Source organism: Cyanistes caeruleus, chromosome 28 (genome assembly GCF_971803275.1).
Source record: "Cyanistes caeruleus chromosome 28, bCyaCae1.hap1.1, whole genome shotgun sequence".
NCBI classification, from domain to species: Eukaryota; Metazoa; Chordata; class Aves; order Passeriformes; family Paridae; genus Cyanistes; species Cyanistes caeruleus.
The window spans coordinates 5,439,469-5,450,861 of NC_141728.1; the positions used below are offsets into that span (position 1 = coordinate 5,439,469).

An 11,393-nucleotide genomic window follows, 5' to 3' on the forward strand; every position below is an offset into this window, starting at 1 on the left:
TCAATGGGAGTGGGGGTGGCAATTGGTCCTAGCCAGACATGGGTATGCTGCCGTTAAAAAAGACGGAGAGATTAAATGGTGTCCTCTGAAATCCATTAAGCCAGACCTTAAATTGAATACACAAGGTGATGCTAATGGAAATGTTGAGTTCCTATTTACAGGACTACTCCCTTGGATGCCGCTACAACCTGTAATCCAGAGTGGAGAAAATGAAGAACGAGCCTGCAAACACCCTGGCCACTTCCTGGAGTTCACCCCTGGTAAAATCCATGCAACCCTGGTACTGTTGCGCAATCCTGGTCCTGTGGCCACTGATTGTGGCACAAGCCAGGTTTGATCCCAATTTCCATCAGCCATACCGATGGGCTCTTCGCGATCCCGTGAACAATAGAGTAATACAAGAAGTCACTACAGCAGGCACCCCAAGGTTTTCTGTGCTCATTCGAGATATTTTCCCCAGCGTGGTAACACATGACATCCATCCTTGTTCTGAGCTGTAGCAGTCATACTGGTGTGGTGTTCAGCCTCCAAGCCTGGCAAAGACTATTGTTACCAGCTAGGACATTGGTTTTGCGGCTATTGGGGGTGTGAAACAATAGTCCTGAGTAACAGGTGGGCACCACCAAGAGCAGACGAATTTCTGCAGGTAACTTGGGGTCCTATGGGCTGTATGCAGCCTAGTTTTAATTTCATAGGACAGGTGTTTTATGGCTTTTACGATGACCGGTCTAAGGTCTGTCATCGAATGATCATGCAGGTCTTACAGCCAACCGACGCAAGTTGGACCACAGGAAGAATGTGGTCAGTATTCTTGAATAAGCCAGGCAAAGATCCCGGCGAAGTGGTACAAATTATCCAGCTCCCAATTGTGAGGCCTAAAGCAGTTGGCCCAACATTGTAGTACAGTCAGAAAACTCACAATTCAACAATTTGTACCCATTGCCTACACAGGAATCTTCTCCCAACGAATCTAGAGCAACCGCTTCTCATTCGCTTTACCAAATGCTAGACGCTACCTTTTTGCCTTTAAATCAATCTAACCCCAATGCTACATAGTCTTGTTGGCTATGCTATGATACACAACCCCCCTTCTATGAGGCTGTAGCTCTTAACAGTTTACCTTTGTGGTCCAGCGCTCAGGCCCCGCTCCAATGCCGCGGCGGATCACCATCTTGTAGGATCACTATTAGTCGCATGACCGGGCGGGGGGTGTGCTTGGGCGAAACAACCACCGCTGACGAAGAGGTTTGTGCAACTACCATACAAACAGACAAATCCAAGAAATGGGCAATCGCCCCTTTGTGCGGCACATGGGTTTGCCACTGCACTGGGCTGCAAAGCCCATGTGTTTTTACCGAAAACTTGAACACTTCGGCTGACTTCTGTGTGCTAGCTGCTGGCATCCCCAGGGTCCTACACCATTTCAGAGAAGAAATGAACCAATACCTTGAGCAGGCCAGCCACCTTCAGAAAAGAGAGCTGCTAACAGGACTATCAATAGCAATGTTGCTCAGACTAGGAGTGACCAACACAGCCACTGGTGTCTCAGCCCTGGTAACCCAGAGTCGGAGTCTTTCACAATTACAGATGACTGTAGACGAAGATCTGCCAAGGATCAAAAAATCTATATCCTTTCTAGAAAAATCAGTCTCCTCACTCTCTGAAGTTGTCTTACAGAACAGGCGGGGTCTTGATCTTCTGTTCATGCAGCAAGGAGGCCTCTGCCTCACCCTGAAAGAAGAGTGCTGTTTCTATGCACACCACACCGGAGTTGTGAGTGACACCATGGTGGAACTACGAGAAAGACTGACCTGACGGAAGGCAAAGAGAGAAGCCCAACAAAGCTGGTTGGAATCCTGGTTCAACCAATCCCCGTGGCAGACCACCCTAATATCCACCCTGATTGGACCTATTTCAATGCTAGTCTTAGTTTGATTTTTGGACCCTGTGTGTTAAACAAACTAACAGCTTTTATCAAAAGACGCCTAGAAACAGTTAATGTTATGTTGGTCCAATGCCAGCAGTTACTTTAAGTTTCAGTTTTAAAGGTTTTGAACATTCATCACCTTTTAACTGTGTTTTAGGCTTTCAGCAACTAACAGTTCCAATTCTTATAACAGTGCTACCTGTTGCAATTTATAGTGCTAATTTTAGTCCCCTTTGTAGTTCTTAAAGTTTACCACTTTAGATAGTTTTTAATACATCATGGGAAGGGGGGGAAATGTGGAGAAGTTCAGGGAGTTAGACTCACCGATCGGAAGATTTCGTGCTGTACGAGGAGACAGGGCGTGCCTCCCCCCCCTCTCTCCCTCCTACCCTTCTTCTCGTCCTGGTCAGTGCTTGACGGGAGCAGGCAGAAGTGACGCTGCCAACTTATGGAATAAGAAGCAGAACAGCTTCCTAAAAAATGCCATTTTGCCATGCACCACATTGGTGTCTGTGTGCATATGGTCCGAGCGGGCTTGAGGGAGCCGCTGTGTCGTCCTCGAGCCAGGCCGCCCTGCCGAGGAACGGCGGCATGCAGCTTGTGAGGGCACGAGCACATCTCATCAGCTGGGTCAGTTGAGTACTTCTAAATAATGTCACAGTTTTCCCACCTGGAATTGTACGATGTCAAGAGAAGGAATACTGATCTTCCCTTCAATTTGTGTTACCAATATTCTGTCTCTTATTTCATGTTCTTCCTCATTCACGAGTTTCCATCTCTCCTGTTTAAATGGCCGTGTCTAAGGACATCTCTTCACGAGAGCAGCTGCATCTGTGTCCTTCCCATTGCTCCCAGACTTCCTCCTCTAGCTGCACTCTGGACATTCCAATGGCTCTCAACTGAGTGGCCTCACACTTGGAGCTCCAGGGAGTTGCCCAGTCTTTCAGAACTTCAAATAACTCATCATGAAACATCTTAATTGTGTTCATGCCTCTTCCAATTCCCTTTGTCTTTATCTAAAAATGGTTTTGTATGGATATCCCTGGTGGATTGTGGGCACATCAGATGCTGCTGGGTTGTGTCACATTGCTGAGGGAAAAGTTTTGATGTTTTTCAAATTGTATCACGTTTCCATTTGTTCTGTTGGCCATGAAGAGAAACTTGCTGTGCCTCTGAGTCTCCCCAGTTGCTGAGCCCCAAAGGACACAAAGGCGATGAGTTGTGGTTCCCAGTGCAGTGGTGGCACTTGGAGCTCCCTCCATAGGCACAGCAGAGCTGCCGTGTCCCACAGAGTCCCTGGCAATGCAGGGATGAAGGGAACAGGCCAGGCTGTGGGGATCAGGGCCAGGGCACGGCCAGGGATTTGGGCTGGTTGTGAGGCCAGGGCAGGACACGGCCCTTGGCCTTGCTGAACCTCATCCAATTGTGCTGGGCCCATGGCTCCAGCCTGCCCAGATCCCTCTGCAGAGCTTCCTGCCCTCCAGCACAGCCACACTCCCAGCCAGCTTGGGCTCCCCTGGCAGCTGCCTGAGGGGGCCCTGGGTGCCCTGGGCCAGAGCAGCAATAAAGAGATTGAACTGAGCTGGCCCCAGCCCTGAGCCCTGGGGACACCCCTGGATGTGGCTCCATTCCTCAGCTGCTCTGGGGGCCAGGGCTGGGATGAGACCCCAGCCCTGAGATGGGGGGCTTTAGGGACAAAGGCTGATGGATTGTCAGCCATCAAAGGGACTTTATTTCCAGATCTGTTCAGAGTGATTTAGGAGGTGCTCAGGATCAATATCAACTGGTGATTGCTGATATCAATCTATATACAGGAAAACAAACCTAAATAGGACAAAAAATCCCCTCCATTTTAAAAAACTAGTATATTCTCTCTGAATACAGTTCTGAAACCTATATAATTAACCATAGAAGAATGGAAGACTTGAAATTACATTATTCCCAGGGGCTTGTCTTGTTGGAGTGATTTGAAATCTTAATGAGTTTTCAGGACTGAATTCCTGGGCTGAAGAGCTGAAGACTGAACAAGCCACAGGAGAAGTAAAACTCATCAGGGAACCTCCCTCCAAGTTGCTGAGGGTCCATCCTCAGCAGAGCAGGAATGAACAGATCCCAGGCTTTCCAGGCTGCTGAAGAGCTGTGAGCTCACGTGCAGTCCCAGGGGCTCCTTGGTGACATCCCAAGGCTCCTTCATCTTCCTAAGGCTCGTGAGGTGACAGTCCCAGGGCTCCAGGGTGACAACAGAGGTGTCTCCACGCTGCCAAGGAGCCAATTTGTCACAGGCAGTGACAGGAGTCCAGTGGTGGGTGACATCCCTGTGCTGCTAAAGAACAGTGAGGTCACCAACACTGCCAGGGGCTCCAGGGTGACATCCCAGCTGTGCCCAGGCTGCCAAAGAGCCGGGATGTCACCGACACTGCCAGGGGCTCCTGTCATGGGCACAGTGGGAGCTTCAGGCAAAGGTTATTAGAGAAGCTCCTGTTGGGTCACCAGGTGCAGAAAGGACCCCCAACACCCCAATTACAGCCCAAGATCTCCCAAGCCAGGACCCCCAGGATTTCTAAACTCCTTCTGTGAGAGGAGCCTGGGAGTGGCTGGATCCAATCCCAGACCAAGACTTTGTCAGTGATTTCTGTGTAAAGGATTATACAGGTGGAATTGAACCTTTGTACAACTTTGTCTCTCAACATGAAGAACAGCAAACCAGAAGTATTTACATACATATCGATATGATTGATTAGGATCATGACTTGACAAAAAGGTCTTAATCAGAATTATTTACTCCACTGTATAGCGGCTGTAACATCTATTTAACATAGTGCTCTAGGAAAGAAAAAACACTGAGATGAAAGAGGCCCTCAGTCTCCTGATCTGGACAGAGCTGACCCAGAGGTTTGGACAGTTCAGAGCCTTCATCCCTGAACACCCCTCAGTGACCACCAGAGTGAACTGTGCTTGCCCAGAGGGGTGTGGAGCTCATTACCATATGGAATGGGAATGGGAGGGGTCAAGAAATTAATATGCATGAAGCAAATTGTGCAATCCCATGCATATATAATACCTTGGGACAGAAATAGAGAATGTGCACCTTGTGACGTTTGCACATGTCTTTGGAGGATCAATCCCCCGTGTCCCAGGCGCCTGTCAATAATAAATAATCAAACCTACTTTAAAACTCCTGCAGTTTTAGAGCCTTTCCATGTGTCAGTTTTGGGGAGCCAGGCAGGAGTCCTCTCTATCCCCCTGTGGGAGCACACGGGGGATGGACTCCCCAAGGCGCGCCCCGGGATCTTCTCGGGGTACTCCTCAACTGGTGCGCTCAGCGCAGGGATAGACGAGGAACCTGCTGCCCGTGGATCAAAGGGTTTGTATTATAATCCAGCCTCGGGGGGTCTGGACTAAAGGGCTGCTGCTGCTGAGCCGCAGGGAGACGTCCCTGCGCGTAGCCTCGTCCCTGCTGGGGTAAGGTGGGCTTGCAAGTGACCATGGGTCAGTGAGCGGTGAAGGGACCGCTTGGGCTGATTGCGCGGCCGGCAGGAGGGGACCGGCTGGGGCCGGCAAAGGGGGGTTCATTGACCAAAGGGATTGGCCACTGGCAATTCTGGGGGTGGCTGGAACAAACCCCTGTGTTAATGCTGCTGTTTGGTGAAGTGTGTTATGTCCAGACTTTTGGTTGTGTGTGAGTGACTGAGACTGTAGCTGAGACATGGTTAGGAATACTAGAAGAGTAGTGTGTGACTCAAAGACTGTAGGTTTGTCTCTTTCTCCTTCATTACAAGATTTTCAGCAGTCATTGTGTATTTTTGCAGAGCTTTTAGTGATTTGTGTGTATTTCTGTAGCAATACTGCTCTCTTGTGCCAAAAGTTATAATCCCAGCACACTGGTAACTTTCCTTCACTTTCTGTGTTGGATACGCTGGTTGTTCAATCTTATTAGTCATAACAAGTAGTGGAAGGGCTGAAAGAACGCTCCAAGCCTGGCAAGGCAAATTAGAGGACTACCTCTGCCCCAGAGGTTTGGCCCAGACCCTTGGGAGTTTGTAAACCCAGGGCACCACTGGACAGACAGAGGGAACGAGCGGGTGTTATTAGAGGGAGTTTATCAAACTTCTGCCGGAAAGATCACAGCTTTGGACTGGGAACAGCCCTCTCCTAAAGATCTGGAAATGCCAGAAGGGACAGAAGGGATGCCAGCAATAGTGTGTATTTGTGCTCTTGGGGTGTTTCACTCCCAACAGGGACAACATTTTGCGTGGGTATTATTCCAGTGTAAGGTTTGTGCACCACGCTGGCACTGCTCTTCTGCCCAACAGCCCAGGGGGTGCCCGCAGTGTGAGCGAGGACAGGTTGGTCGTGAGCCTGAGATCTTAAAGCCTGTGTGTGGAAGGACCCATTTTGTGCCTCAGACTTGGGTTGTGCACAAAGAAGAGCAGGGAAAAGACTGTGAGAAACTGTGAGTAAAAATTTAGGGGGAAATGGGATAAGACAAGAAGGAGAAGATAATGGGGGCAGGACAGAGCAGAGAGGTACCGAGAGCCAGCCCACTGGGATGTGTCTTAGCACATTGGAAAGGAATCACAAGCACTGGGGGCACTGAGTGTCGAAGAATGCCTTGCTTCTCGTGGCCATTGCTCCCTGGAAGGCCTGCACAACCCTGACTTTGAGTTAGCGTGAGTCCTTGGCACAACATTGTGCTAAAGATCAAAGGAAAACTAAGTGCTAATGTGGCAATGAATAGGATGTGAATGTGAAATCTGCAAAATGGATCTTGTGAAGCCCACTAAATGTATCTTATATAGCCTGATTAATGTATCTTATGAGTTCTGCTAGAAGTACCTTATGGAGCTCGGGTGTCATGAGCTGGACCAATACTAATGTGGAAACTGATGCGTGAATAATGGCAATTATCCCATCATAACAGAACAAGTGTGGCGTGTTACCTTACTAAATACTATAAAACTGCAATAAAGTGGAACAAGTAGCTACCTCATACTGAGTTGTCTCTTGATTCCTGAACCCCTCTCCTGCAAGTGAGAACAAAAAGAGTTCAATAAAATATTGTTCTCACTGGTGGCTGTTGGATCACCTGGATGATGGTGCAAGGTGGCCCCCAGTAGCACAGCAGAGTACAACACCCTGCTGCAGTTTGTTGGGGAGGATGAAACAGGGAAAACTTATGAATATGATTGTTTAGCAAAAGATTCTGAAAATATGAAGCCTAGAATGGAAATAGAAATGAAAGCTCGCTTTGAGTCATAAGATGCCGAGTACGGGTTAGTACATAACCACAGAACAATAGCTTAGCCAGCTAAAGCAGAATCCCTGTTGATGAAACAATGTCCTTCTGCAGACAGAGAATCCAGAAGTCAAGCAGGAAGAGAGGAATTTGTAAAGCTTTTAGAGTTTGAAATGTAACAGTGTATGGTAATGTAGTAATTCTTATAGGCTATATGTAAATTCTTTAGTGGTTGTATCTTGCAGTGGTTGGTTACTGCGAATTAGAACATTCACTATGGAAAAGGATATAATGTATTGTAACAGGAACTTCACTCTTTTGTTCCCCCCTCTCTCTCTTTAAGCTCTCCTCTCTTGTCCTCCCCACTTTCTTACCCCTGGCTCTTGCTCTCCCCTCTCCAGTCTCTGTCTCCCTCCCTGACCACGTGTACGCCGAGGCTGGCAGCAGAAACGGGTCTCTTCCTCCCTCTACCCAAATAATAAATTGCTTATACCTGAGCAGCTTGACCCGGGAGAAGTCTCTCACCATGAGTGTTTTGTACATCTATAGCAGTTCATGCTTTTCCTTAGACACCAGGGGAAGTGGGATGAGCTTTGGGGCTGTGATATGTTTTTCTCCCTCTGGAATAACCCTGAATGGCAGAGGGACTGTGGGATCAAAGCCCCCTCTGATCCTTTGGTGTTGGCCCTTGAGAAAGAAAATCAGGCCAACAAAGGGAAGCTCAAACGGTGCTGTTGGAGCTGCAGCCACGGCCAGAGGTGCATCAGGCTGAGTAAGGCCTATCCAGCAGCAGCCCAGCAAGAACAGAACTGAACTCATTTAATCAGCCCTCCCTTTAGGAGGCAGCAGGAGGAAGAGGTGCACTTGGAAGCTCCATTTGCCCCTCTGCCCCCTCCACACCTGGAAGCTCCATTTCCCCTCCACCTCCTCCCGACAGCTTTAAGGGGGCATCAGCCCCAACACCCCCAGGTAGCCCGATTGCATCCCGGAGCAGAAAGCAGGGACTACAGGCACCCTTGTGGGAAGCAATAGGACCAGAAGGGACAATGGTAGTTATGGAACCATTTTCTCCTCTCGATACAGAGGCTTGAGAAAAGGTCACAAAGAATTATCAAAGTGACCCAGTAAACACTGCCAAATGTTTACAATATATAGTCAGACAACATAACCCAGATTGAAGGGACACACAATTGTTATTAGATGCATTAACCAAAACGGAGAAACAATTGGTTCTAAAACCAGCAGGGGACCTGGCAAAGGACCATTATAAAACATTACAAATGGATGGAAAAGAATACTTTTCTCTCCAGGACCCACCATGGGATCCAAATCAGTCGAGTGCAAGGAGAAAGTCAGAAAGCTGCCAGGAGTGGAGAGTGAAGGGAGTGGAGAGGGCTGGACCTAAAACCATGAACTGGGCAGCCTTATATGCAATCAAACAAGGTCCCTGGGAATCTCCCTGGGAATTCCCAGATCCTTGGAAGGACGCCATGCACAGACACACACCACTGGAGCCGGGCTCTGAAGTAGGAATACAGCAGCTAGTTCATCTATTTCTGGAACAATCCACGGGGGACATGAGGAGTACACTCCAAAAGCTTTAGGGGGCAGATGGGTGAAACTTAGAAGCCTTATTGGAAGAGGGATGGAGAGTTTTCAGCAATAGAGAAGAGGGATATAAGCAAGAAATGAAGAAGCTAGTAGCAGTGGTACAGGAGGAAGGAAAAGGGAAAGGAAAGCACAGACAAGGACCACCCAAACAAGGCCCATCTTGACTGGGTAGAGACCAATGTGTGTACTGTGGAGAATTTGGTCACTGGAAAAATGAGTGTCCAAAGTGGAAGTGAGATGGCCAAAAGAAACAAGGGAAAGGAGGGGTGGTTGCAGTCACACATCCACAAGAAGACTGAATGGGACCCGGGGAGTCCACCCCAGCAGACCCTCTGGTTATAAAAATGAAACTGGGAAAAAAAATGAAAAGAAGTGAATTTTTGGTTGATACTTGAGGAAATTACTTGGTGTTGTTAAGAATAATATGTTACAGTTGCTGTTTGTAAACTGCTTACTTACCTTGTACCCCGTTCCCAGGATATTGTTAAGAATAATACGTTCCAGTTGCTGTTTGTAAACTCCTTACTTACCTTGTACCCCTGTCCCAGGTTTACTTACCTTGTACCCCTGTCGCAAATTGCTGTACCCCGTATTTCTTGTTCTTTGTTCAGCCAGGCCCTGCCCCCTCTCCCAAGTTGCTGTACCCTGTGTTTCTTGTTCTGTGTTCAGCCAGGCACTGCCCCCACTGCTCCTAGACTCCCACATGCCAACACTGTACCCCTGCCCCGAGTTGCTGTACCGTCCTGAGGAGGAAGATGACATACTGACTTTTATGCAAACGAGAGAGACCAGAGACTTATGGGATGCACCCAGACTGGAAAAGACCCCAAAACAACGAGCCACGCAAAAGGGAAGGAATAAAACCAGCACCATCTAACAAGGAAGACCCAGAGGAGTCCCCTGGCTTCTTTCCAGGGGCCGATGTAACCTCAAGGAGACTCGACTGGGATGACAGCCTAGACTACAAGCCTGAAAGAACGAGTCTTCCCGGGGACTCCCGTGAGGAAGGAAGGCCCAGCTCTGCCCTAGTGTCAGGGCTGCACGGATCCTCCTCTTCTGCGGTGTCCAGTGGGAGCAGTGGCGGTGTGCGTGACCCCTCGGGCCCCCACCCCAGAGCTGTGCTGCTTAATAAAGGCCTTTTTAAAAGGAGCTGGTCTCCTGGCCCGTTTATCACAGCCACCACAGCTGTGCTGAAGAGCTTGAGGACAGGCAGACACTGAGAGGAGCCAGCAGGGAGAAGCTGAAGGCCTGGAGCAAGAGCAGTGAGCAGGGATGTGCTGGGGCCACGCGAGAGCCTGGGTGAGGCCCCAGGGCTGGTGAGGCCGGGCAGGGCTGAGGGTGGCGTGGGCTTTGGCCGTGGGCGCTGCCCGGCCGGGCAGGAGCGGCCCCTGCCCGTGCTGGGGCTGCTCAGCGCTGCTGCCCCGGCCGGCACAGGGGCTGTCCTTGGGCAAGGCAGCTGTGCCGGCAGGGCCCGGGAGCTGTGCCGGGCTGCCGGGGGCTGCGGGACAGTCCCGCCGCGCCTGCGCTCGCCACACGCTGGCCCGCTCGGCCTGCTTGTTCTTGCCAACCCTCCTGGGGAGGCTCGGAGATTTTCGCTTCCCTGCTGGAAGTGCAGCTGCTGCCAAGGGAAAGGTCCCAGCACTGACTCGCTCTTCCCTTTGCCTCCCAGATGTCCCATCTGCTGTCCCTGTCCAGGAGAGCTGCTCTGCATGGCAGGAAAAGACTGAGGGAGAGGCTTTGAAGATGGGGCGGCTGGGATCCCTCTGATTATATATCTATATGTATATATATTGTATGAAATATTTAATAGTTAATCTGTATTTCCATCTGTAGATTGTTCTATATGTATATATAGAGGTATTTAGTTCTATTTAAACATGTATGAAGTGGCATAGTTGTATAATTCTATTGATCGAATTCTAAGTACGGCGTTATTTAGAGGGAGACACTGATATTTTTGTATTTCTATATGGGTTTTAAGCTTATAATAATCTGTAATAAATTAAGTTGTTACACACCTCATTGATTTTTGTCTATAGTGACTTGTAGAGGTTAGCAATAAGTGAAGTTTTTGCTAACTGAAGTTGGTATTTGTATATTTTTACATGGCACTGTTGTGCTAATAAATGACTTTTCTTAAACTTAATTGAGCTTTTTATAATTCTGCATTGTCAGAGCATGTTTAGCAGTTTGTAATAAATGCCATTTTTCAACTGAAATGGATTCATGTGTATTTGTAGCTCAGCTGTGCGGCTGCAGCAATCTGCAAGCAATGACATTTATCAGCTGAGATGGGTGGTTTGTGATTTGTGCTCTCCAAAGCAATGGGCAGATGGAAATGCCCTGACGCTGGAGGATTTTGGTGATGAAAATCTCCAGCCACGCCCAGCACATGCCCCACTTGCGCTCAGGCTGGGCAAGGAAAGCGCAGCTTTGGGATGGCAGCAGAGCCACACGTTGGCTCAGAACTCGCTGCACAGGCCTGCTGAGAAAACTCTGGGACTCTGCTGCGCGTACAACTCCAAGCAGGAGGCAGCGGGGCAGGAGAAAGCATTCACAATGAAAAAACAAAGAGAAATTGTGTCCAAACAGATATGAGGATACTCTGGGAGTTTGATC

The 11,393-nt window shown here is 49.0% G+C and overlaps 1 long non-coding RNA gene across 1 annotated transcript; it reads left to right on the forward strand.

The window, feature by feature from the left end:
* The first annotated feature begins 9,989 nt into the window (after positions 1-9,989).
* On the forward strand, positions 9,990-10,600 carry LOC147649105 (uncharacterized). The gene is made up of 2 exons (XR_015279677.1): positions 9,990-10,073; positions 10,444-10,600. It is a non-coding gene; the product is annotated as an uncharacterized LOC147649105 (long non-coding RNA).
* Positions 10,601-11,393: the final 793 nt, after the last annotated feature.